This window comes from Balaenoptera borealis (assembly GCF_965194805.1).
Source record: "Balaenoptera borealis genome assembly, chromosome: 12".
NCBI lineage: Eukaryota > Metazoa > Chordata > Mammalia > Artiodactyla > Balaenopteridae > Balaenoptera > Balaenoptera borealis.
Window position 1 is genome coordinate 78502610 of NC_138869.1, and position 26141 is coordinate 78528750.

Genomic DNA, 26141 nt, shown 5'->3' on the forward strand with positions numbered 1-26141 from the left:
AGTAATTCCCATCTTTATAACGTATAAGAGAATATTAAACACATACATTATGGTGAAAAAATTTGTGTATGGGGAAATATTTAAAAAAATGTAAAACACATATGGGAGTTGTATTTCTGGTAGCCACTGACTGAGAAAATAGGTAAATGATCAAAATCCTGCGATGATGGGTTTAGATGAATGTTATTAATCACGACAGTACCTACACACGGTTGAAAACACATCAAGACATATCAGTTATCCTCTTTATAGACAGCACTTATGTGTCTTTGGGTCTGGGGATGTGCCATTCTAACTATAAGGCTCTTGGGGAACTCAGGTTCACAGGTTTGAAAATGGCCCCCCCAGCTTACATTTGTTTATTTATTCATTTACATGTATTTACTGAGTGCCTGCGACATGTCATGTAGTGTTCTAAGTGCTGGGGGGCACGTCATGAATACACTACATCTGACTTTCTAGTAGGTAAGACAGTCAATAAATAAATAAATACATACATACATACATACATACATACTATGACAGTGGTGATAAGTGCTATGAAAACAAATAAGGTAGGGGGAGGGGACAGACAGAGATGGGGTGGGAGTGTTGCCTCTTTGATAAGGTGACATTCAGAGGCCCGAATGAAGTAAGGAGGGAAGTCGTGCAGACTCCAAAGTGCAGATGGCCTATGAATCATAGCAGCAGTGTGTGGGGGGCGGAAGAGAAATCATATTTGAAAGGGAAACCTCGGTATGACAATGGTAATGCTGAAAATATCTTCCTTTCAGCATTTTCTTGTGTATATCCTGCATGAAAGGCACCTGGTAGGCTCTGGGGATTTGAAACAGTGATCCAATCATGGCTCTTCTTACTAGGCTCCTGCTCTGGGTCAGGGGGAAAGGAGAGGGGGGAAGTCACTTAGATGTATACGTGTATGCCTGTGTGTGTATGCACATGCACTCACGCGCAAATAAACTATGAAACACAACCTTTTCTAGAAGGTTGGTTACAGCCTGGCTCAGTCCCATGTGAGTGACAGAGTCATAGGTTCAAATAAAAAAAAAAACAAAAACAAAAAAAAACCTGGCTGTTTTTCAGGAGTTTGTTCTAATGCTCATTGGCAAGTGCTAAGTGTGAGCTCTCTAGTAACATATTTGCAAATGAGAAAGAAACCACCTTCCAAATAATTTTTAATGAAAAAAATCTCTCAATACAATTCAAGCAGTTAACATATCTTTCCCCAGAGAAGGTTAGATTTTTAGTGATATCTTTCCCTCACAAAGTCCTTTAAACCAACCAGTGTCACACAGCATGGGAACATCAACATGCCAAGAAGGAAAATGTGCCCTGATCTCATCTCCACTGTCAAGTCATCTGGGAGGAAGAGATGGTGTATATCTGGGGCACTTATTTGCAACTCTGACTCAGATAGACCAGCCTACAAATATCACTTTTACGAGGATCTCAAAGTACATCATACATTATGCATGTCCTGCCACTTCTTTAATTTTGAGGTCTCATAGAGAGCTCACTGATCCACAGCAACTAATACAAACTCTTTCAATAGGAGACACTGGGGGTTTTAGTAACTGTTGAGAATGCTAGGGCATGGATAGTTGAAGTCCTATCTAAAGTACCTTGGGTTTAGAAATAAATGTGGAAGTTCTGCTTCCTATAGAGAAATGGGTAACTGGAATCAGTTTAATAAGAAATCTGTGGGAAGCAGCCGCATAGCACAGGGAGATCAGCTCGGTGCTTTGTGACCACCTAGAGGGGTGGGATAGGGAGGGTGGGAGGGAGGGAGATGCAAGAGGGAAGAGATATGGGAACATATGTATATGTATAACTGATTCACTTTGTTATAAAGCAGAAACTAACACACATTGTAAAGCAATTATACTCCAATAAAGATGTTAAAAAAAAAAAAAAAAAAGAAATCTGTGAGAACACGAGATCATGAGGCTGCTCAGTGCTGCCCAATTGGGATTATTTCAATATTAGGAAATGACTAGAAAGAGAGAGAGATATTACCAGCCATAAATCATTCAAAGGCTTCCCATGCTTTCATATACCTATTTTAAAATCATATATATATATATCTATATATTAAAAATATATATAAGAAGATATACAAAGATAAGAAAAGAATTTTTTAAATGATAGTGATATAATAAGAGCAGTTTGATGGTCAGTGCTTTCACACAAGGAGATATGATTACTGCGTGGTAACAGACAGGCTTGCTTATCCAGTTTCCTGTAAGATACGAGGGGACCATGTATCATATTACCATATAGCAGCAAAGGTTATGGTAGTGGCTGTGAGTAAATGCTGACATCAGAATGAATCATTTCAAATGTTCAATGATGTCACTTGCTTTTGGTGGGAACAAAGACACATTGCTCAATGAAAAAGACTCAAGTCCACTGACTTTTGAAAAGAAACATATTGCTATGTGGAAGGATATTGTTACCTGGGCACACTGTGGCCACCTAGATAACAAGATGGATTAGATAAGAAAGTATCCAATACTGACAGACGTTTTAGAAATATTAACAACTAAAAGTCTAGTTTCAGGACAGATACACTTTGGCATGATAACAAAAGACTCCTTGGTGGTAGAATTACAAGCTGTTTTGTATTAGTACCCTAATGACATACATAAAAAAGACTTAGAAATTCCAAATGAGGCATACACACATACACAGAAAAAGACAGACTAAAAACAACAGTGTTTCTTAATCTGATAAAGAACATCTATGAAAAATCCACAGCTAACATCAATTTTAATTGTGAAAATTTGAACACATTCCCCATAAGATCAGAAATAAAGCAAGATATCTACTCTCACCATTCCTATTCACCATCAATACCAGTGAAATAAGTCAAGAAAACAGAAATAAACAAATTAGAAACACTGCAATAAAACTGCCTCTATTTACAGACAACACAATTGTCTACACAGAAAACAACAAAGAACCTAAAAAATAGATAGTAGAACTAATGAGTTTAGCAAGGTTTCAGAATATGAGGTCAATGTAAAAATCAATTTTATTTACGTATTCTAGCTATGAACAAGTAGAAAATGAAATTAAGAAATTACAAAAGCATGAAAAAACATGATATACTTAGTGAAAATTTTAACAAAATACATCCAAGACCTGTACAATGAAAATTACCAAATGTTAATAAGAAAAATTTAAAAAGATCTAAATAAATGAAGAGTTATACCATGTTCGTGGATCACTAAGCAGTATTGCTAAGATATTCTCCACAAACTTATCTATAGATTCAGTGCAATTCCTTTCTAAATCCCACCAGGCTTTTCTGTAGAAAGTGACAAGCTGATTCTAAATGAAAAGGCAAAGGACTTTAAACAGTCAAAAAACCCTGAAAAAGAATGAAGTTGGAGGACATACACTACCTGATCTCAAAACTTAGTAGAAAGCTAAAGTAATCAAGTCAGCGTAGTAACAGCATACACATAAAGATGTAGATGGAACAGATGCAAGAGTGTCAGAGCCACATGTATATGGCGCACTTATTTTCAACAAAGGTGCTAAGATAATTCAGTGGAGGAAAGAATAATCTTTTCAAAAGATAAAACTCAAACAACTGAACATCCATATGCAGCCCCCCCCCCCACAAACCGTTGATCCTTACCTCACACCCTATACAAATAGTCATTCCTTGGTATTTGTTGGGGATTGTACCAGGAGCCCCTGAGTATACCAAAATCCGAGGACACTCAAGTTCCATAGTTGACCCTTTGTATCCACGGGTTCCACATCAGTGGATTCAACCAACCTCAGATGGAAATTTCGATCTTTGGTGTGTTGAGTCCTCAGATGCGAAACTGGAAAATACAGAGGGCCAACTGTATATTTATTGAAAAAACTGCATATAAATGGACCCACACAGTTCAAAACCCTATTGTTCAAAGGTCAACTGTATTAACTAGAAATGAATCACAGACCCAAACATTAGAAACTATAAAACTTCTAGAAGAACAAAGGGGAAAATCTTAGTGACCTTACGATAAGCAAAGATTTCTCAGCTAACACTTACACACAAAGAGAAAAACTGACAACTTGGACTTCTTCAAAACTTACAGATTCAAGAGAAATGAACACATGCCCACATAAAGACTTATATGTGAATGTTTACATATTTTAATGTAAACTTTATTCATAATTGCCTCAAACTGGAAATAACTCAAAATGTCTATTAATACATAGGTAAAGAATGGATGGGTTTTGAATGCATTATGCTAAATGAAAGAAGTCAGACTCAAATGGGTACAAATGTATGATTCCATATTTATACGACATTCTAAAGGCAAAACTATAGGGTCAGAAAACAGATCAGTAGTTGACAAGGCTAGGGATGGGAGGGGAGAAGACTGATTTTAAAGGGGCATGAAGATTTTTTTTTTTTTTCCAGCAATGAAAATTCTTTGTATCTTAATTGTGATGGTGGTTATATGACCATATACAGTTGTCAAAACACATCAAACTATATACTTTTAAAGAGTGACTTTTATTGTATGTAAATTATATTTCAGTAAAACAATAACAACAAAAAACAAATAAATATGCTTTTCTGGGGATGGTCAGGATATCTACATCACAGGCAGGAAGAATATTCAGACTTGAACAGTGTTAGGAAATGAAAGACAACACTTAGTAAATTTCCAAGGCAGCATTCTATGTTTTCATTAGAAAGGTCTAGTTGAATAGAAAAAATATGTGGCTACAATTACTTTGTTAAATGCCTACTACCTATCAGGCACTGGCTGAGGCACCATGTGGGAGGAAAACAGATGAGGCATAGAAAGCATCTCCAGGGACTCACATGTAGCAGATCTAAGCCATCCATTCACACCCTATCAGTGGAAATTATTAGCAATCAGTAAAAAGCCCTGAAATGATACTGCTTGGTAGAGTGCCTGAAATCTAATTCTGGAGAACTGTCCTTTGATAGAAAGTGTATGAAGCAGCAGGCTTTGAAAAATTGTTTTGGACCATCTCTGACCCTTGGTGCTTTTCACCAATTTGCTCTCTAACTTTGCTCCTTTCTGCACAGTAATTTTTGACTTGACAATCATGAGCTTTTCCTCAACTTAATGCAAAAGGCTAGTTAAAAATACAAGCAGTTGGGTTCTCTGATCTCTTCCAGAGCTAGACTTCCAAATATCCCAACAAGTGAACCACAGATGACAGTGACTAGAGGCTCCGGAGTAGTACAGACACCAAAAAGCCTTAGGGAGGAACTTCAGAGCCCAACAATAAACCACGTGGAGCAGACAGCAAAAGAAACAAAGAGAGCTTTTAGAATTCGGGAAAACTGGGGAAAGGAGGTAAGATGGAGACAGGCGTGTATATACTACAGGGAAACTGAGAAGGGTCTTTGCAGAGAACATGGGAAGCCTGGCCCTTCCGAATATTTTTGTCTTTTCCCAATTGAAAATATTATTTAAAGGAATGGAGTTTTAAGCATTACAATTTGACTTTATTGGCTTTTTCTGTGTTTAAAAACAGAACTTGAAAACACATAAATGTAACTTTTTCCCGGTAACTGACCTTAAGGATCAGATTGAACCCTTGGGCATAAATCAGGACAATGCTCTGGGAACTGGACTGCGTGCACCACAATGAAAGGCTAATGCTTTGTTTCTTGCATTTTATTTTGGGACTGTGCTAACTACTATATACTTTTCCAAATGCTGATACAGTTATTTTGCTAAGCATAAAATGCCACTGTCTTTCTTGCGGAAAGATTTTTTTTTTTTTGGCATTTCTGTAAATGACCTGAGACTACAAGTCTGGTCACAATCAAAGTGTCTGCGCATTAAAGGGAACCGGCCATGATTAGTTATAACAACTCAGATTAGCCGTTACATAAATATTTACTAGAGGAAACAAGAATTGTGAAAAGAACACTTAATGCTCATGTTTACGTATACCTATTGCCACTTGACTTACTCTATAGCTATCATATTACTGGCTGGAAACTCATTTTTCAAATGGAAACTTGAACAATTCTGAGAAGATTTTTATAACCCCCTCTGTCTTTTCTTCTCCTGCCCTTATTTCCAGCTGGTGAGATGTCAGCTAAGCTCCTGTAAGACTACTGTTGGAGGCCTATGGGTCCCAGCAATTTTCTCTACAGTCATTAGACACATATATTCTTCTACTGCTGACAGTTACCTCTTAGTGTCCATAAATTTCATCTTTATAACTAGACTTTTAGAGTTTTTTTTTTTAAAATCTCTCTAGCACAGTGATTTTTCTCACTACCAGCTGACTCTACATTAGAACCATCTTGGAATCTTACAAAATCCTAAGGCCCAGACGGCACCCCCAGATCATGGATTTCTGGAAGTGGGGCCAGGGCATCAATTCCAACATTCAGTCAGGGTAGAGAACCACTGACAGAGGGGAAAAACAATTAAACCCTCTTTTGTCTTTCAGGTTCATTCTGAGTTTTAATTCCCTGCTGCTTGAATTCCTTGTGATTAAACACAAATAATATTACAGTTGTATTCCGTGTACACTGTTGTGTGAATATCTGCAACTGGCCTCTTCTCATCAGGGTTTTCCTGTCGGTTAGCTTATAAGAGAACTTTTTCCATTAGATATTAAAGAAGTCCAAACTGCTTGCTTTCGAGACATTTTCCTTGATTTATCTTCATCATTTAGTCTTAGCTGGCACCAAAGTTTTATGTGCATGTTTGCACAATGGTTTATGGTTGACAAGGTCCTTCTATAAGCATTAGCTCATGTGCACCTCACCATAATTCTGGAAAGCAGGCGGGATTATTCTGCCCATTTTACATCAGAAAACTGGCTCAGGGAAATTAAATGACTTGTCTAAATCTCAGAGTTCAGGAAGGACTAGGGCACACACACAGGCAGGACTTGAAGGCAGGACATTTAACTCCCAACCCAGCACAAATTCCGTGATTTCGTTCCACCCGACCTTCCTCTGAAGGAGAATAGAGGTGAGTGAGAGGTGACTTTGTTATCTTGTGCCTCATTTCATTTCAAATGGGATATTAGAGGATAGGTGACAGCTGAAGCACTGGGTGCCATATATGGAATCAGTTTAATGTAATTTAATGAGGTTCCTGGAATATAGTATGTGGTCAACAAATATTTGTTGGGTGAATAAATGTGCAAAATCCTACTTACATCTGGCAATGGATATGACCTTTCTATAGAGAACATCTGTAGAGATAAGCACTCCAAATGAATCCCAATTTTCATCTTGGTTTGATCTGCCTATAACGTTAATGATCTGGAGAAAGGGTCAGAAAAAGTAATTCAGCACTGAGGCTGGATTAGTCTTGCAGGAAGACAGAGGCAGACTAACGGACAATAAGACACACAGACATGGTTCTCTACAGGAAGTAACTAAATGTGTGCAGAAGAAAATATTAACTGACAACAGCTTATAAAAAACTACATATTAAATGAAAATCACTGTGCAGGAAGAATAAAGGATAGCTATTCCAGCCGGTCAACCAGATCTATGACCTGAAGTACAACTATAGAGGCTGCGTATTCATACATTCATAAAAGCTAATTCATAGTGTTGGTGATGTATTTAGCTGGGGAGAGGATAGTTATTATGTATTTGTGATAAAGCTCCCAACATACCTGGCCAGAGGACCACAACTGGCTGACATTTGGAGCCAGGCACAGATGCCACTTCCTCTTCAGGCATTTCAATCTGAGAAGTTGCAAAGTGGATATAAGGCCAAGAATTGGCCAGAGATGATCTGAGAATCAAAATGCTAGTTTATGATAGGACAACTTCTAAGAAAATGAATCAACTGTTTTTAAAAATTACTAAAATAAGATGTATGAATGTTTAGATTAGATTTTAACAGAACAAAAAAAGATTTAAAGAGGCCTAAGGGTCGATCTCATTCTTGAAAAATAAAATAAACAGAAAATTGTTTGACTCACAGTCTCCCCACTTCTCCCTGCTCATTTTTCTTGCTTCTTTTCAGCTTCTTTAGTCTCTCAGAGAGTTCCTGGTGGGGCTTTGGTGGGACACACACTTCTTGACATATATTAGGCAGGTCAAATCCAGATGTATGTTTTTTGAATTAAGATGGCTTATTTAAAGCAATAAGAAGCTACCACAGAGTAGCCAAAATTATAGATATTAGGGGTGGAAATGACCTATTAGATCATCAAATCTGTCCCGCCAGGGTCAGTGCTGGAGAAGCAATCGAAAGAAAATGACCCACTCGCTCCAACTGTTCTCTGTGGTTAGCAAGACAAAAACATTCTCAAATAGAAATGAGTCTTGGAAATTTATGACTGAAATACTGAACTCTCTTTTTTCAATTATCTTGTTCTTTGTCAGAGGCTGGGGAAGCTGGGCTTATTTTGTTATTGGTTTAATACACTACCCATCTGTCTACCTAATGCATCTGTATTTGTGTGTATATACAACACATGTACAGGTGCTGTGGAGTCACCACTTATGGTTTTCAGTTACCTCTTGAATAATCACACATTCATAATTAGCTACTGACTCATCTAGAGGTACAGATTCAGATTATGTTCAAGATTTGCTAATGAAGGGATCACACCCATAGAATAAGTCTTCCCCTTTTCGGGAGATTCAAGATTTAATGAGGAGTCTGTGACCACTGGCAGGTGATATAAAATGAACCCCGAATGTTGGTTATGGGATGGAATTCTAGATATGAGCATCAAGACGTGAAGACCTGTCCATGTGCAGAGACCATAGGAAGGGAATAGCTGTTAGCTCTCCTCATTGCAATGGTTCCAATCATTCTGAATGACATCTTTCCATGAGGCTTTTTACCAATAGATATATTTTTTTGAAGAATTTATATATAAAATTTACCTACATACAAGAGTAGGATAAAGCCACACTAATATCTAAGGAATAAAGAGAGTTTCCCAAACTGGCTGGGATGAGTGGAACGTGGGGATACAAGAGATTCTCTTTCATTGGTAAACAGGAAGTCTTGGAGGGACACAGATGTGACTCAGGGCAATGAGCAGGCCTGTGTTAGTATCCGCAGCAGTTACGGCTGGCAGTAGAGATAGACTTATAAGGCAATTATGAGGAAATGAATCGGACCTCAAACTCCTCTACCAAAGCACTCGTTTTCTAAAACTTGTGCTGGTTATAATGGAATTAGCAATGAGAAGAGTGTGATTTCTTTATCAAAGAGCCATCATTGAGTGGCCCTACATCTCCTTGAAGAAACTTGTCAAAATATTCTCCAAACAGCCTTTTAAATTTCCATACTAAGGCAGACATATTGTCGCCTTCTAGTTCCTTAAAATAAAAATGTGATAGAAATAATTTTTTAAAAGATTCCATATGGTCTACTATGACCTTATAGTAAAAATACATAAAAGTCTTACGTTTTAAAACACCAGAGCCCCTTCTTTAATTGATTTAGTTGATGAAATCTTGGTGTCTGGAGCTATTTCTATAAAAAGCTGGGCATCAAGCCCTTGGTGAAGAGTATAAACTCCTACTGAACATTTTCTATGGGAAAATTTAAGATTGACTCATACCATTTTGACTTGTCAGGTCTTTTCCAGGAACTTAACCTGCCAAAGGGATGAAGATTGACTCCTTGTTTAAAGAAGAGGGGCCCACAGGCATTTCCTATAAATTTGGATGCCAAAGGAAATGGAAAATCCATCATCCTCTGACATCTGAAGACCAATTCATGGTAATGATACCATATCTCCTATTTTCCAGCCTAGGGAAACTCAAAAGACCTTTGCTTCTAATTTTTATTGTATTCTAGTGAGGAAGGAAGAGGCTCAGAATCAACTATTTAGAAGTCGTTAATCCAGAATAGGAAAATGGGCACTTGAGGAAAAGTAATTATTGGTGACACTAGACAAACTCCCCACTACAGTCACTTTTTCCATTTTGCTTTCTTTCACCTTTCAACTAATTCCACTCTTCTGTTTTTCCCCTAATTATGTACTATGCTTGGCTGTGACATGCTTAGACTTTGGTCAGCTTATTAACTATCCTGAAAGCTACACCGTGAAGCCTATAATATGGCACCCACCTTAAAACAGCTTTAGAGGTCGAGTTTTAGCAAGGCTTCAATGTTGCATTTTTACTTAAGCTTCTGATTGTAAGGCTATTGAAGGACTGAATCTTTTGAAAAACAGAGTGGAGAAGGAACCCTCTCTTCTCTTATGCCTCTTCCTCTCACTATGCCCCCTTCCAACCACTCCACAATAAACAGTATTCGTGAACATCAGAACAGAATGAAAACGTTTTAAAAGTTATGCTATGTTTACCTATTCTTCTAATTTGGAGATTATTTTCATAGAAGAACGGTTATGATAAATTCTCTCTATTTTTTACCTTTTAGTGTTTTATTAAACAAAAAGACTATCAGCACACAAATAGTCCTGTTCCCCCACAAAACTCGTAGTTAATTTGCGTAAAGTGAATGCTGCGTCGTAAGTATTTTTCTTTGCGAGCTGACCTTAGGAGAGGCAGAGGGAAGGGCTGCTGGAGCATCATCTCACTGCCCAACAATGGAGTTTCACCCTTTGTCTCAGGGAGCTTCCATTCCACGACCCAGTTCAAAACTATTCTAAACAGAAAGGTTTAAATTGATATCTTAAACATTTCTAAACAATGTCCTAGTGGCTGTAGAAGTATTTCACCTAGTGGCTGCCTTGCTCTTCTGGAGATAAAAGAGAAATAAGCTTTTGTTTCCTTATGATAATTATAAAGGCTAATATACTGTGTCTCCTTTGTGCCAGGCACTGTCCTAAGTACTTTAGTCATATTAACACACGTAATTCTGACAACAACTCTATGAGGTGGGTGCTATTAGGAAGGCTATATAACGTGCCCAAGGTCCTATAGCCACTAAGTGGTGGAGCCATGATGTGAACCTAGGCGGTTGCTCCAGAGCCCATGTTCTCAAGCTGTATTTCATACTGGCCTTGAATCACTGATACCCTCAGGAAGCTCTAAAATCAACACGCACTCACTGAATGCATGCATGTAATAAACGCATGCTGAGTGTTGAATCTATCCCTAACCTTGGGCTGTGCACTAGAGATAGAAGAATGAACGAGGCACAGACATCACTGGCATGGCATGTGGTCATTTCAACAAATGAATAGTTACACAATGCCTGGGGCTGGGAAATGCACGCAGGGCAAATTACAAAAGTAAAGACAGAGGTGGCCCCAAGTAGGGGAATAAAAGTGAATGCAGAAATGGCAGTAACAGGCAAAAAAATAACTGGCTGAAATCAACTTTCCCAAAGCAAAATACACTGTACCAACAACTCTCTGTGGACTCTTACAATAACCTCTGAACTCGTCTCCCTGCTTTTCTTCTGGCCTATGGGACACTCTCTTCACAGCAGTCAGTGACCCTGTATCATCTACTTTGAAAAGAAGCAATCAATCAGGAAAAACGAATACCAAACAGTAGATACTGTGAGCCATTCTGCTCCTTGGTTGAACCTAGTTACTACGTGGTGGGACTGCGTAGTGGGGTCGACACCACTGAACAGCTTCCCTCTGCAGAGGTTCCTCCCCTGTCCCCATATGCTACGCCCCCCCCCCCAGCCAGAGTCCCCCTTTCTTCTCTTTATGCCTCTGTAGACCCGGCTCCAACCTGCTTTTGCCAGCCTCTCTCTGCGCCCTGTTCCTGTCTCTGCTCATGACCAAAAACACACTAAAGCAAAAGTGCAAGCATTTAAAATATATCTAAAGGGTGATTTAAAAATATTATTCATAGAAAAGATAAAAAGAAACTCATTTACCATTTAGATAATTCTTTTATCTTCTAAAGATTTTCGAACAGAATCTGGGAACAGGATAGCTGTCTTCAAATACCTGAAGATCTAGCTTATGAAACAGGATTAGCTGTATTCCTTAAGTTTCAAGAAACCCCCCAGAGATAAAAACAGTATTTCCTTATCTGAAAGATAAAAATGAAAAGGAGGAAGCACAGAATGTATTCCCGATGAGGTACATGTTAGAATGAAAACAACCATAGAGTTCGTTCTTTTCCACTCTGTTCTGCAACTTGCAGTTCTTGGGTTATCACAGAACAGTCAGGCCTGAAGGAGGAACTCATGTTTTCTGATTTCAAAGCTTAGGCTCTTTCCATCACACGGAATTGCATCTAAACATGTTGCGCTTTCTTGAGAGGGTCATAGGACACTGCACGCTGAACTCTGCCCGCCTCCACCTGGATCTCTCTACCGTGGAGGAGGGGGCTGCTGATGGGCTTGAGCCCCATCTCTTGGGTTGGCCAGTTTTGACTGGCAGATGCTTCTACTGAGACAGCAGTTTTTCATCTCCCGGGCTTGATGGCCCACACTGTAACAGATAAGGGGTAGCAGACATCCTGTCTCTAGGGCGCTCAGAAACAAATGCAAACTAATGCAAAACAGAATCAGGAGGCACGGTTTTTCTTATTTTGCTCTCCTAATGAAACTGTCATTTTTAGTCATAGAATGGTTTCTTCACATCTTGCCATTCCTCCTACTGTGCAGCCACAGGTATTGACCTGAAATGTGCTGTATTTGACCCTTGGACATTTCCAGTTTCTCAAATACTGCAGGGAATCAAAAATTAATATACAGCAATGGTCACTAAGACAGAGATGGTGTGTGTATGATTTTGTGAGCATGTGTATATAAGGCAGATAGATGTCAAATATATTCATACATTATATACACCCCTTATATAAGTGTTGGCATTTTTTTTTCTATTTAGGTTCAAGAACAGCCTTTAGGTTTCCCCCTCCTTCCTCTGAGCAGGGACATTTCTGACTGTCTAAAAGGCAGTCAAACATTTATATGACCGTTACACTTATTTAATAACAAGACTGAAAAGCTTCCTACTGTCTGCCACTAGGCCTACTCAAGCTGATTGCCTTTTAATAGTTTCAATGAAAGTTGTGCAAGGAAATAATATTCTACAATCGTGGGTCCCCAGGGAAGAATATGGTCGTTCCCTTAAGACAGTGAGACTTCGCTGAATCTGCTACTTTAGGAGTAAAACAGGAAGTTCAGTCCTCTTTTATTGTACCTTTTTCATTTTTGAAAAGCTGCCCAAATAGTTCCAAGTAGAGTTGAAGCAAAGTTATTAATGTCAAGAAGCCAAGATCTTTCTCCATGGTTTGCTGAATGAGGAAGGAAGAAAACGGTTTGTACTCAGCTGTCCTTTGCTTCTTCGGCTTGAGCCAAAGAAGCAGGAAGGAGAAGGAATGAATAAGCGAAAAGAGACGGTGTTTATCTTTTAACAAAATCATGATGTTCTGCACTCAGCTCCGGCAGTCAGATGTGGCCATGGCATCTTTAAGACAGAGAGTCTCTCCTCGGAGAGACGACACCCTAATTATAGTGCTGCTGCCAGAGGGAACTCACACATGCAAACCATTATGTAAAATATAATTTCTTTTTCTTTAAGAACACTCAAGATCATTAGACATGGTTTCTTCAATGCTAGAAAATCAGGCCAAAAATGAAAACAAACAGTTTCAAGTATTTGCAACATAATTCCCGCATGCATTTATGGAAACAGAGTAAAAGTGCCCTAAAATGTGGTTTAACATTTCATGCTGCACTGTTTTTCTATTTTTCCAATTCTCTAACATGTGTCCTCTTATCCTATATCACTTGAGTTTTCACTATATTTCAAATATTCACGTAGCAATAGCCACAGTTATTACCAAATAGCGGCACTTGGAGGGAGCTAGCGAACAACAGGAAGCAGCCCAGAAGCTTGTTGTAAATTAAACAAACTCCTTGTAAATTAAACACGGTAGCATATGAACACAAATGCAGGGCATGACAACATGATTTAACTTTTAAAAACAGCAATTAAATGTATAGCATTGCTTTCCCTAATGATGTGCTATGCTAATTTAAGGCTAAGGTGACGATTCCGTTAATTTAACAGTTTAACATGGAACTCATGAATGAGAATAAAATCTGTAATAAAGAAATCTTGGGGACTGTAGCATTTATGAGTATAGAGTTAGGTATGTTATTATATGGGAGAAAGATATACATTTCAATTCAATCAATTTTCTATATCATAAACTAACCTAAAAACATTTAGGCTGAACAGCAAGCAGTCTTTTTAGATTGAAAGAAATACATCCCTTTCTTAAATATTCAGGTGCTCAATGGAATACTGATGGGTAAATTACCTTTTTCATTTTTATTGTCTATGTTTTGCTTCTTCCACACTACTTACTTTTTTAATCTTTCTAAAATAGATATTCTGAAAATACAATAGAAAAGTAAGACATCACTTATAATATCAGTATCAAACGTAAAGTACCATAATGCACATGCAAGTTCTACCTCAGTAAGAGGACAAAAGCAGAAAGAAAAACATATCCTCTGAACACAGATCACAGATGGGTTTGGTAAAGAAAAGGGATGTTCTGTTTGGGGGAACAGCCTCGCTGGAAGGGACCTGACTACAGCAATCTTTTGCATTCACTGGTTTACTCTGTTCAAGAGAAGAAAAAAATCCAGATCAGTCAGGTTGATGTGCATGTTTTTAAAGGCCATGTTTAGCTCAATGTTAACTGGCTTTGTTTTTAAAAAAATGTGCCTGTTGATTATTCAGATAAATGGGTGATCCAGCGTCTACAATCATACTACTATTGCTATTATGATGTGGCATTCTGAACAGATTTTCTTTCAAAGTCCTTTTTTTATTCCAGAGGTCAGTTTTTTTTAGTCTATTTTTCCTACCTAGGACCTTTGCTATATAAAAACACCTGTATACACGTAGCCCCTTCTGTACAGGACAAAAACATTATAGTTAAAATCCCTTGGTAAGAGCTCTCAAGCTATCCGAATTGGCAACTGGCAATAAGCTCTTGATCAGATGGGTAGAAATCATATATGTTTCTGTTGCGGTGGCAACAGATGAAACCTGCTGATGGATGGGGCAACGAGAGCAAAGCAGGAGGGAATTAGTGACTTCACCTTTTGTTCCCTGCTCGGGCCACATTTAACGACTTGCAGGTCTCGGAACACATGATGCTTCCTCTTCCTCAGGCCTCTATACTTTTTATTCATGCTGATGAGACTGATCTTTCTGGTTTTCCTTGACTAATTTCCACTAGTCCTTTGGGTTTCAGAATCTTCCCTGACCGTTACGACAGAGATAGGATTCACCTACGTGTGTCCCCAGCACCTGCTGACCCTACAGTAGGCATTTACCACACTCCATTATAATTGCCACAGACATGCTTGTAAGCTCCTTAGGGTAGGGAATACAGCCTCTTCAGAAATTTGGTCCCAGCACCAGACACTCAGCCTCCCATGTAGTCAAATACCAATAAATATTTGTTGAACAGATAAATTAGTAAGATGCTGATAATGACGACAATGCTTTATAAAGGCTAAATTTATTGAGTGCTTATCATGTGCCAAGCACTATTCTCCTAAGCCCTTTACATTTAATGTTCACAGTAATCCTACAAGGCAGGCACCATGACCATCCCCATTTTATAGATGAAGAAACTGAGAACCTTCTGCATCTTTCTGAGTTGCTTTGTTTTGGAAATCCTTGTCAATTTAGGTGAATTTATTAGCTAATATGCTGGGAACAAAGTTGAATTGAAACAGATCAAAATAATTATTAGGTTGAACCATATGAAACTGTTGACATTCAATTGGTTTTGACTTACAAATAAGGCAATTTCATATGCTCTGACCTCACGTATGGAGTTCAGCTATAGCTTAGTCTTCATCCGTGTGCGCCACCCCATGCACCCACAGCTGGGAAAAACACCACAGTCCTACATACTGTCGTGCTGGAGAGTGACAGGTACATGATAGGGACCACAGAGAGCATTTATGCATAGGATTCTTTTAAACTGTGTCAACAGAGCCTTGTTTCTGCGGTTGTCTGAGACTTAATGATCTCTTTGCCATATATAACCCTCTGTGAACAATGACATTGGTCATAATACACTCTGCCTATGTAGACCAAGCCAAGGGCCCAAAAAGGCGTAAAATCAGTCACAACATGTTTTTCCATAGTTTTAACTCATATACCATGACATAAAGCCAAAGGTAAAAGAACAAAAAGAATTTGGAGTTGAAAATGATTTAAATTTGCTAGTTTCCAGCACTTCTGGGATATTGCCAGGGTTAATTTGGATTGGGCCTTGTGCAGCCTGCATTGCTCCAACCTGGTGTGGCCTAAAAAATAGACTTGATATAAAGAGGTTAAAAAAAAAAAAAAAAAGTCTACCTTTTTTTGAGTTCTGTGTAACTCAGCACAACTGACAGTCTGTTCTCAAGTTGCCCCGCCCTGAATCGGAATGTTTTATTTGTTTCACTCCAGAAGAGGGTGATACTGTGTCTCTTAGTGAAAGGTATTTGTGATGAAAATAATTTATAGGCTAATCCCAAACTCTGTAAGGCAAATGCCCACAGGAGGGAATAGAATTTGTTTTCAAGGTGGAAACATTTTTAAAGTTCGCTGGAGATTTTTATTTCGAAATCTCCAAATTCAACAATTCTTCAGCCTCTGTAAACTTTCAAATGGAAAGCTCCGATATTTAGAGTAAATAATGTCTAAGCTTCCCCTTCATAGCAAGTTTTCTTTTTCTCCCCTGTCATAAGAGTGTTATATCCTGGCAACTGAAATACAGAACCCCTCTGTAGTAAAGCTATCACACTATACCACTCAGAATGTGTTGCTAATGAGGTTATTGCTTAATAGAACCATAGAAGGACATTGAAAAAAAATACCCTGACAAATATGTTGACCAAAGGATGCCAACAACTCTCCCAGGGTCCTGTCCGAAATTCAGGGATTTAAAAAAAGAAAGTAAAAATGAACTTTAGTGTATGTGAAAAATCATAACATTGAAACATAAGTCCATTTATCTTTTAACTATTTTTCTAGTTCTCTTCCAAAATTTTACTGGTTATTAAAACACTGCTGTGTAAATAAAAATGTTCTGCTTTATAACTCACCCCCTATTTCTTGTCCTTACACTATAATAATGTCATTGTTTGTTACATCACACTTATTCTTAAAGTAGTAGGGCTTGATGTGAAAGGACTTTAAATAGCACACTGAGGAAGGGCTCGTGGAGAAAAATGAGATTGGGGAATCAAAAACAGAAGGGGGAGTTCAGAGAAGGACTCTGAAGGACTTCCACAATTCTGAGCCTTGAAAGAGTTTATATACCATGATTTTCACAGAGATAAGCAGAGCTTTTCGTAAACATCCTCCTATCTGCTATGTGGGCTGTCCAAGGCTGAGTTGTCCATTGATAAGGTCATGGGGAATGTATTACTAGAATTTCAGTGAAGCCACTCAAATTCCCAGATTGGGAATATAGTTGCAAAAAAAAATTAACTCATTTCATTAGCGTATATCCTTTGCCTGATGAGTAAATGAGTAGATGCCCACTTCTTTTTCAAGATATTCATAATCAGCTGCTTCATTGTACCCAACTATCTTGAGTCTTTAGGACCACCAAAAATGACAGCTTATGGCAGTCTATAAAACGTCAGCACTCTCAAAGATAAAACACAACATGTGCTGTAATTAGAATCACAGACTGTAGGAGCTGCAGTGGGCCTTTGAGGTAATTTAGTTCAATCTTCCCATTGTACAGTTGAGCTTGAGTGACTTTTCCAAATGTTATTCAGCCAGTTAATGGCTGGACTGGGAGTAGAACCAGGTCTCCTGACTCTTATTCCACTGCTTTTGCCATTAGAACAGGCTTCAGCCATGATATACTATTTAGACAAGGTCGGTAAACCCAGGCACTATCAACACTTAATGGGAAGGGATTCCAATAACAAGAGGCCTTAACAGTAAACTCCCTGTATCTAATTCCTACAAATTCAAGTTGAGGGATAACTTGGTACTTTCTCAGCATGAAAAGGCAAAGGGAACTGTATAAACTGGATTCAGTTCTAAAACAATCTAAAATGTTTTAAAAAAACCTGCATAAAATTAATAAGCATGTACTAAATGTAGAAAATTAACTGTAACTTGGACAATTATTTATATTTTTCTTTGTCTCATATATTGCATCTGCATAACAGGAGCGAGGAATTTCTGTTATATGAGATAGCAAATTTTTCTCCAATGATAGTATGTTATACTGAAAAAACCCCCATTAAATTTGGAATCAAGAGACATGGTTCTATTCTGGGCTCTTCCATGAATTATCAATAGTTTAGATACTCTAACATCCTGAGTCCCAGTTTTCTAGTCTATAAACTGAAAGGTTTTTTGTTTTTTTTTTTAAGTGTGCTCAGAAAAGCCATGGAGGTTCTATGACGGTGCCCTAGGAGCTGACAAAGGGGCCAGGAGAAGAGTGAGGGGGGACCAAGCTAGGAAGTTCTGAGTTTTCTACCCCAACCTCAACTGGGCAGCTCTGCTTTGATCTGATTTTGATATTAAGTTAATATGTAAGATTTTGTTTGAAAAACAAGTTATGTGGTAAAGTTTCAAAACCACCAAAAAGTTAAAGCACAATATTCCTTCTAACTTTGATATTCACTCCCCAGCTTAAAGGTCCTGCAACTACACCGCATCAAGGATTTAGGGGCTTGCTCCTAAATACAGCATTCTCCATGCCTCAGCCCCCACCTCCCCTCTTTTCCTCATCTCCAGCCATTCCCACCATGTGTTCCATGCGCTAATATTTTCAAACTGTTGGTCACTTCCTGACCATGCAATGCTGTTTCACACCTCCTTGGATCTCTACTTTTGCTCATGTTCCCTCTGCATCTCGTCCCTCTGCTTGGCTAAACTCCTCTTACCCTTCAAACTTCAGCTCAGGCAATCCTTCCTCTATGAAGCCTTCTCTGAACCCCCAAACTTGCTCCCATTTGGTCCCGTGACGGATTATCACAGTAACTAAACATTATAATGAAATCATGTAATTCTACACTGTCTCTTTCAACTGGGCTATAAACATCTTCTGAGCAAAACCTTTCTCTTCTACATTTGTTAAAATATTTGTGCCTAAAAGTTCAAAAAAGACGTTGAAAGGGAATAAAAAAATACATCTTGAACTTGACCAAAACATTTTAATTTCAAAAATGCTCGGGCTTCCCTGGTGGCGCAGTGGTTGAGAATCTGCCTACCAATGCACAGGACACGGGTTCGAACCCTGGTCTGGGAAGATCCCACATGCCACAGAGCAACTAATAAGCCCACGCACCAAAACTACTGAGTCTGTGCTCTAGAGCCCGTGAGCCACAACTACTGAAGCCCATGCACCACAGCTACTGAAGCCTGCGTGCCTAGAGCCTGTGCTCCGCAACAAGAGAAGCCACCGCAATGAGAAGCCTGCACACCACAACGAAGAGTAGCCCCTGCTCGAGCAGAAGCAAGAAGAACTACAATCTTGCAGCCTGTGGAACAAAAACCACATTCACATAAAGATAGACAAGATGAAAAGGCAGAGGGCTATGTACCAGATGAAGGAACAAGATAAAACCCCAGAAAAACAACTAAATGAAACAGAGATAGGCAATCTTCCAGAAAAAGAATTCAGAATAATGATAGTGAAGATGATCCAGGACCTTGGAAAAAGAATGGAGGCAAAGATTGAGAAGATGCAAGAAATGTTTAACAAAGATCTAGGAGAATTAAAGAACAAACAAACAGAGATTAACAGCACAATAACTAAAATGAAAAATACACTAGATGGAATCAATAGCAGAATAACTGAGGCAGAAGAACGGATAAGTGGCCTGGAAGACAAAATGGTGGAATTCACTGCCACAGAACAGAATGAAGAAAAAAGAATGAAAAGAAATGAAGACAGCCTAAGAGACCTCTGGGACAACATTAAACGCAACAACATTCACATTATAGGGGTCCCAGAAGGAGAAGAGAGAGAGAAAGGCCCCGAGAAAATATTTGAAGAGATTATAGTCAAAAACTTCCCTAACATGGGAAAGGAAATAGCCACCCAAGTCCAGGAAGCGCAGAGAGTCGCATACAGGATAAACCCAAGGAGAAACACGCCAAGACACATAGTAATCAAATTGGCAAAAATTAAAGACAAAGAAAAATTATTGAAAGCAGCAAGGGAAAAATGAAAAATAACATACAAGGGAACTCCCATAAGGTTAACAGTTGATTTCTCAGCAGAAAGTCTATAAGCCAGAAGGGAGTGGCATGATATACTTAAAGTGATGAAAGGGAAGAACCTACAACCAAGATTACTCTACCCAGCAAGGATCTCAATCAGATTCAATGGAGAAATCAAAAGCTTTACAGACAAGCAAAAGCTAAGAGAATTCAGCACCACCAAACCAGCTCTACAACCAACGCTAAAGGAACTTCTCTAAGTGGGAAACACAAGAGAAGAAAAGGACCTACAAAAACAAACCCAAAACAATTAAGAAAATGGTAATAGGAACATACATATCAATAATTACCTTAAATGTGAATGGATTAAATGCTCTAACCAAAAGACACAGGCTTACCGAATGGATACAAAAACAAGACTCATGTATATGCTGCCTACAAGAGACCCACTTCAGACCTAGGGACACATACAGACTGAAAGTGAGGGGATGGAAAAAGAGATTCCATGCAAATGGAAATCAAAAGAAAGCTGGGGTAGCAATACTCATATCAGACAAAACAGACTTTAAAGAATGTTACAAGAGACAAGGAAGGACACTACATAATGATCAAGGGATCAATCCAAAGAGAAGATATAACAATTATAAATATATATGCACCCAACATAGGAGCACCTCAATGCCTAAGGCAACTGTTAACAGCTCTAAAAGAGGAGATCGACAGTAAGACAATAATAGTGGGGGGCTTTAACACCTCACTTACACCAATGGACAGATGATCCAAACAGAAAATTAATAAGGAAACACAAGCTTTAAATGACACAATAGACCAGATAGATTTAATTGATATTTATAGGACATTCCATACAAAAACAGCAGATTACGCTTTCTTCTCATGTGCGCATGGAACATTCTGCAGGATAGATCATATCTTGGGTCAGAAATCAAGCCTCAGTAAATTTAAGAAAATTGAAATCATGTCAAGCATCTTTTGTGACCACAATGCTATGAGATTAGAAATCAATTACAGGGAAAAAAAATGTAAAAAAACACAAACACATGGAGGCTAAACAATATGTTACTAAATAACCAAGAGATCACTAAAGAAATCAAAGAGGAAATCAAAAAATACCTAGAGACAAATGACAATGAAAACACAATGATCCAAAACCTATGGGATGCAGCAAAAGCAGTTACAAGAAGGAAGTTTATAGCTATACAAGCCTACCTCAAGAAACAAGGAAACTCTCAAACAAACAATCTAACGTTACACCTAAAGGAACTAGAGAAAGAAGAACAAACAAAACCCAAAGTTAGCAGAAGGAAAGAAATCATCAAGATCAGAGCAGAAATAAATGAAATAGAAACCAAGAAAAAAATAGCAAAGATCAATAAAACTAAAAGCTGGTTCTTTGAGAAGATAAACAAAATTGATAAACCATTAGCTAGACTGGTCAAGAAAAAGAGGGAGAGAACTCAAATCAATAAAATTAGAAATTAAAAAGGAGAAGTTACAACAGACACCACAGAAATACAAAGCATCCTAAGAGACTACTACAAGCAACTCTATGCCAATAAAATGGACAACCTGGAAGAAATGGACAAATTCTTAGAAAGGTATAACCTTCCAAGACTGAACCAGGAAGAAATAGAAAATATAAACAGACCAATCACAAGCACTGAAATTGAAAATGTGATAAAAATCTTCCAACAAACAAAAGTCCAGGACCAGATGGCTTCACAGGTGAATTCTATCAAACATTTAGAGAAGAGCTAACACCCATCCTTCTCAAACTCTTCCAAAAAACTGCAGAGGAAGGAACACTCCCAAACTCATTCTATGAGGCCACCATCATCCTGATACCAAAACCAGACAAAGATACTACAAAAAAAGAAAATTACAGACCAATATCACTGATGAACATAGATGCAAAAATCCTCAACAAAATACTAGCAAACAGAATCCAACAACACATTAAAAGGATCATACACCACGATCAAGTGGGATTTATCCCAGGGATGCAAGGATTCTTCAATAGACACAAATCAATCAATGTGATACACCATATTAACACACTGAAGAATAAAAACCACATGATCATCTCCATAGATGCAGAAAAAGCTTTGGACAACATATAACACCCATTTACGATAAAAACTCTCCAGAAAGTGGGCACAGCAGGAACCTACCTCAACATAATAAAGGCCATATACGACAAACCCACAGCCAACATCGTTCTCAATGGTGAAAAACTGTAAGCATTTCCTCTAAGATCAGGAACAAGACAAGGATGTCCACTCTTCCCACTATTATTCAACATAGTTTTGGAAGGCCTAGCCATGGCAATCAGAGAAGAAAAAGAAATAAAAGGAATACAAACTGGAAAAGAAGAAGTAAAACTGTCACTGTTTGCAGGTGACATGATACTATACATAGAGAATCCTAAAGATGCCACCAGAAAATTACTAGAGCCAATCAATGAATCTGGTAAAGTTGCAGGATACAAAATTAATGCACAGAATTCTCTTGCATTCCTATACACTAATGATGAAAAATGTGAAAGAGGAATTAAGGAAACACTCCCATTTACCACTGCAACAAAAAGAATAAAATACCTAGGAATAAACCTACCTAGGGAGACAAAAGACCTGTATGCAGAAAACTATAAGACACTGATGAAAGAAATTAAAGATGATACCAACAGATGGAGAGATATACCATGTTCTTGGATTGGAAGAATCAATATTGTGAAAATGACTATACTACCCAAAGCAATCTACAGATTCAATGCAATCCCTATCAAACTACCAATGGCATTTTTTACAGAACTAGAACAAAAAATCTTAAAATTTGTATGGAGACACAAAAGACCCCGAATAGCCAAAGCAGTCTTGAGGGAAAAAAACGGAGCTGGAGGAATCAGAGTCCCTGACTTCAGACTATACTAGAAAGCTAAAGTAATCAAGACAATACGGTACTGGCACAAAAACAGAAATCTAGAACAATGGAACAGGATAGAAAGCCCAGAGATAAACCCATGCACCTATGGTCAACTAATCTATGACAAAGGAGGCAAGGATATACAATGGAGAAAAGACAGTCTCTTCAGTAACTGGTGCTGGGAAAACTAGACAGCTTCATGTAAAAGAATGAAGTTAGCACACTCCCTAACACCATACACAAAAATAAACTCAAAATGGATTAGAGACCTAAATGTAAGACCGGACACTATAAAACTCTTAGAGGAAAACATAGGAAGAACACTCTTTGACATAAATCACAGCAAGATCTTTTTTGATCCACCTCCTAGAGTAATGGAAATAAAAACAAAAGTAAACAAATGGGTCCTATTGAAACTTAAAAGCTTTTGTGAAGCAAAGGAAACTACAAACAAGACGAAAAGACAACCCTCAGAATTGGAGAAAATATTTGCAAATGAACCAACTGCCAAAAGATTCATCTCCAAAATATATAAACAGCTCATGCAGCTCAATATTAAACAAACAACCCAATCCAAAAATGGGCAGAAGACCTAAATAGACATTTCTCCAAAGAAGACATACAGATGGCCAAGAAGCACATGAAAAGCTGCTCAACATCACTAATAATTAGAGAAATGAAAATCAAAACTACAGTGAGGTATCACCTCCCACCAGTCAGAATGGTCATCATCAGAAAATCTACAAACAACAAATGCTGGAGAGGGTGTGGAGAAAAGGGAACCCTCTTGCACTGTTGGTGGGAATGTAAATTGATACAGCCACTATGGAGAACAGTATGGAGGTTCCTTAAAAAACTAAAAATAGAATTACCATATGACTCAACAATCCCACTACTGGGCATATACCTAGAGAAAACCAGGATTCAAAGAGACACATGCACCCCAATGTTCACTGCAGCACTATTTACAATAGCCAGGTCATGGAAGCAACCTAAGTGCCCATCGACAGACAAATGGATAAAGAAGATGTGGTACATATATACAATGGAATATTACTCAGCCATAAAAAGGAACGAAGTTGGGTCATTTGTAGAGACCTGGATGCATCTAGAGACTGTCATATAGAGTGAAGTAAGTCAGAAAGAGAAAAACAAATAACATATATTAACGCATGTATGTGGAACCTAGAAAAATGGTACAGATGAACCGGTTTGCAGGGCAGAAATTGAGACACAGATGTAGAGAACAAATGTATGGACACCAGGGGAGGAAAGCCGCGGTGGGTGGGAGATGGTGGTGTGATGAATTGGGCGATTGGGATTAACATGTATACACTGATATGTATAAAATGGATGACTAATAAGAACCTGCTGTCTAAAAAAATAAATAAAATTAAAATAAAAAAAGAGTAGCCCCTGCTCCCCGCAACTAAAAAAAGAAAGCTCCCGTGCAGCAAAGAAGACCCAACGCAGCCAAAAAAAAAAAAAAATTCTGAAAAAGCCCTTGAAAATGTACAGCTTATTCTCTTGTTGTGAAAATCCTATTTCCAAGCTAATGAAGAACTGAGTCTCGGCAAGGATTTGACTGATATTTTATCTGTTTGTTATGAAGCAGTAGGAAGGTTCAGTCAGAGAGAACAGCACTCTACTTAAAAACTGTTTTAAAAATCTTTCCTCAAAGAAAAAAACTGGAAAAAAAAATCATTAATTCAAAACCAAAACCAAAATAACAAAGTTAACCAGAGAAAGGGTCAGTATGTATTTGTAGACTATTTATAATGTATCTGTATTATATCTTTTAGCCAATATGTATTTGTAGAGTATTTATAATGTATCTATATTATATCTTTTAGCCAACCATTCGTTAATTATTTATCAAGTACCCACTTGTCATCAGCACTCTTCTAGGTGTTGGGAATGCATCTGTGAGTAATATAGGCAAAGTCCATGCCCTTATGCAACATATTACAGTGGGAGAAATACACAACACACAAATAATACACACATGGTATGATAGGGTGATAAGTGCTATGGGAAAATGTTAAGCTGGGAAAAGGCAATGGGAACCCTGAAGAGGGGATGGAGTTACTCTTACATGTGAGGAAGGGAAGGCCTGTCAGCTCAGCTAACATTTGATCGGAGACCAAAAGGAAAGGAGGGAGTAAGCCATGCACATATAGGACAAAAGAGCAATCTAGGTAGAGAGAATTACAGGTGAAAAGACCCTGAGGTAAGAGACAAAGTGGAGCATCTGAGGCACAGGAGACAGGCCGGCGTGGCTGCAGCAGAATGAGCAGGAGGGTGGGGATGGGAGATGAGTGAGGAGAGGTTGTCAGGGGCAAGATCATGTAGGGCATTAGAGGGAAAGACTTGGAGCACATCACACACACCAAGTAGAATGTTCTCCAACCTTCTAAGGAGTTCTGTCGGAAAAGGACAGTAATAGTAAACTGAAATGTCAAAAACAGAACTCAAGACAGGGGGAGGGGAGTTCAGGCTTCCTGCTTGACAAAGCAATGAGTACTTCTTCCTCAGAAACAGGTCCAAGAAAGAAAAAAGGAATTAAAGTACAGAAATTTTGAGGTGGAGAAGAAAGTAATTTAGAAAGCCTACATTTGGCCTTGGGTTTCCTTTTTTTTTTTTGTTAAAGCAAAGCAGATCACCTGCCGGAGAGTCATGGGGGCAAACCTGGGGGCTTGGGAAGAGCTGTCAGTTTGGTATAGTTCCTACTGGGGATGCTAATGACATACAAACCCTTCACCTGTCCACACCTCCCCGCCCCTGACTTAAGGGGAGATGGCACAAAAGGTCTGCATGAATCGTGTTTTATTGTTGAACTGGGTAGCTGGGAAGAAGGAAAAGATTAAAAATGATGAAAGCAGAAGGTTTTAGTGTGAGCCAAGTGAGGTTCAGTCTTTTTCTGTACCAGCTGGGGTGACAACTCCTTTTCTGGCCCAGGGGAAGCACGAGAAGACTTGAAGCTATTTGCTCGACTTAGGTCCTAAAGAAAGCTCTGGCTACATGTATTTATTATTCCCCACAGCCTTCCATGGTTGCTTGAGTGGAAGTTCTAAATTATTCTTCAGCTGGTAAAACATTAGCTCCCA

General features: G+C 38.4%; 1 protein-coding gene and 1 long non-coding RNA gene across 11 annotated transcripts in view; both read right to left on the reverse strand.

Moving 5' to 3' along the window:
- SUPT3H (SPT3 homolog, SAGA and STAGA complex component) overlaps window positions 1-26141 on the reverse strand; it is a 441526-nt gene that overhangs the window by 49276 nt on the left and 366109 nt on the right. The window lies entirely within an intron of this gene.
- On the reverse strand, window positions 1785-10047 carry LOC309607787. The gene is made up of 2 exons (XR_014232548.1): window positions 4493-10047; window positions 1785-4437 (listed from the first exon to the last, which is right to left on the reverse strand). It is a non-coding gene; the product is annotated as an uncharacterized lncRNA (long non-coding RNA).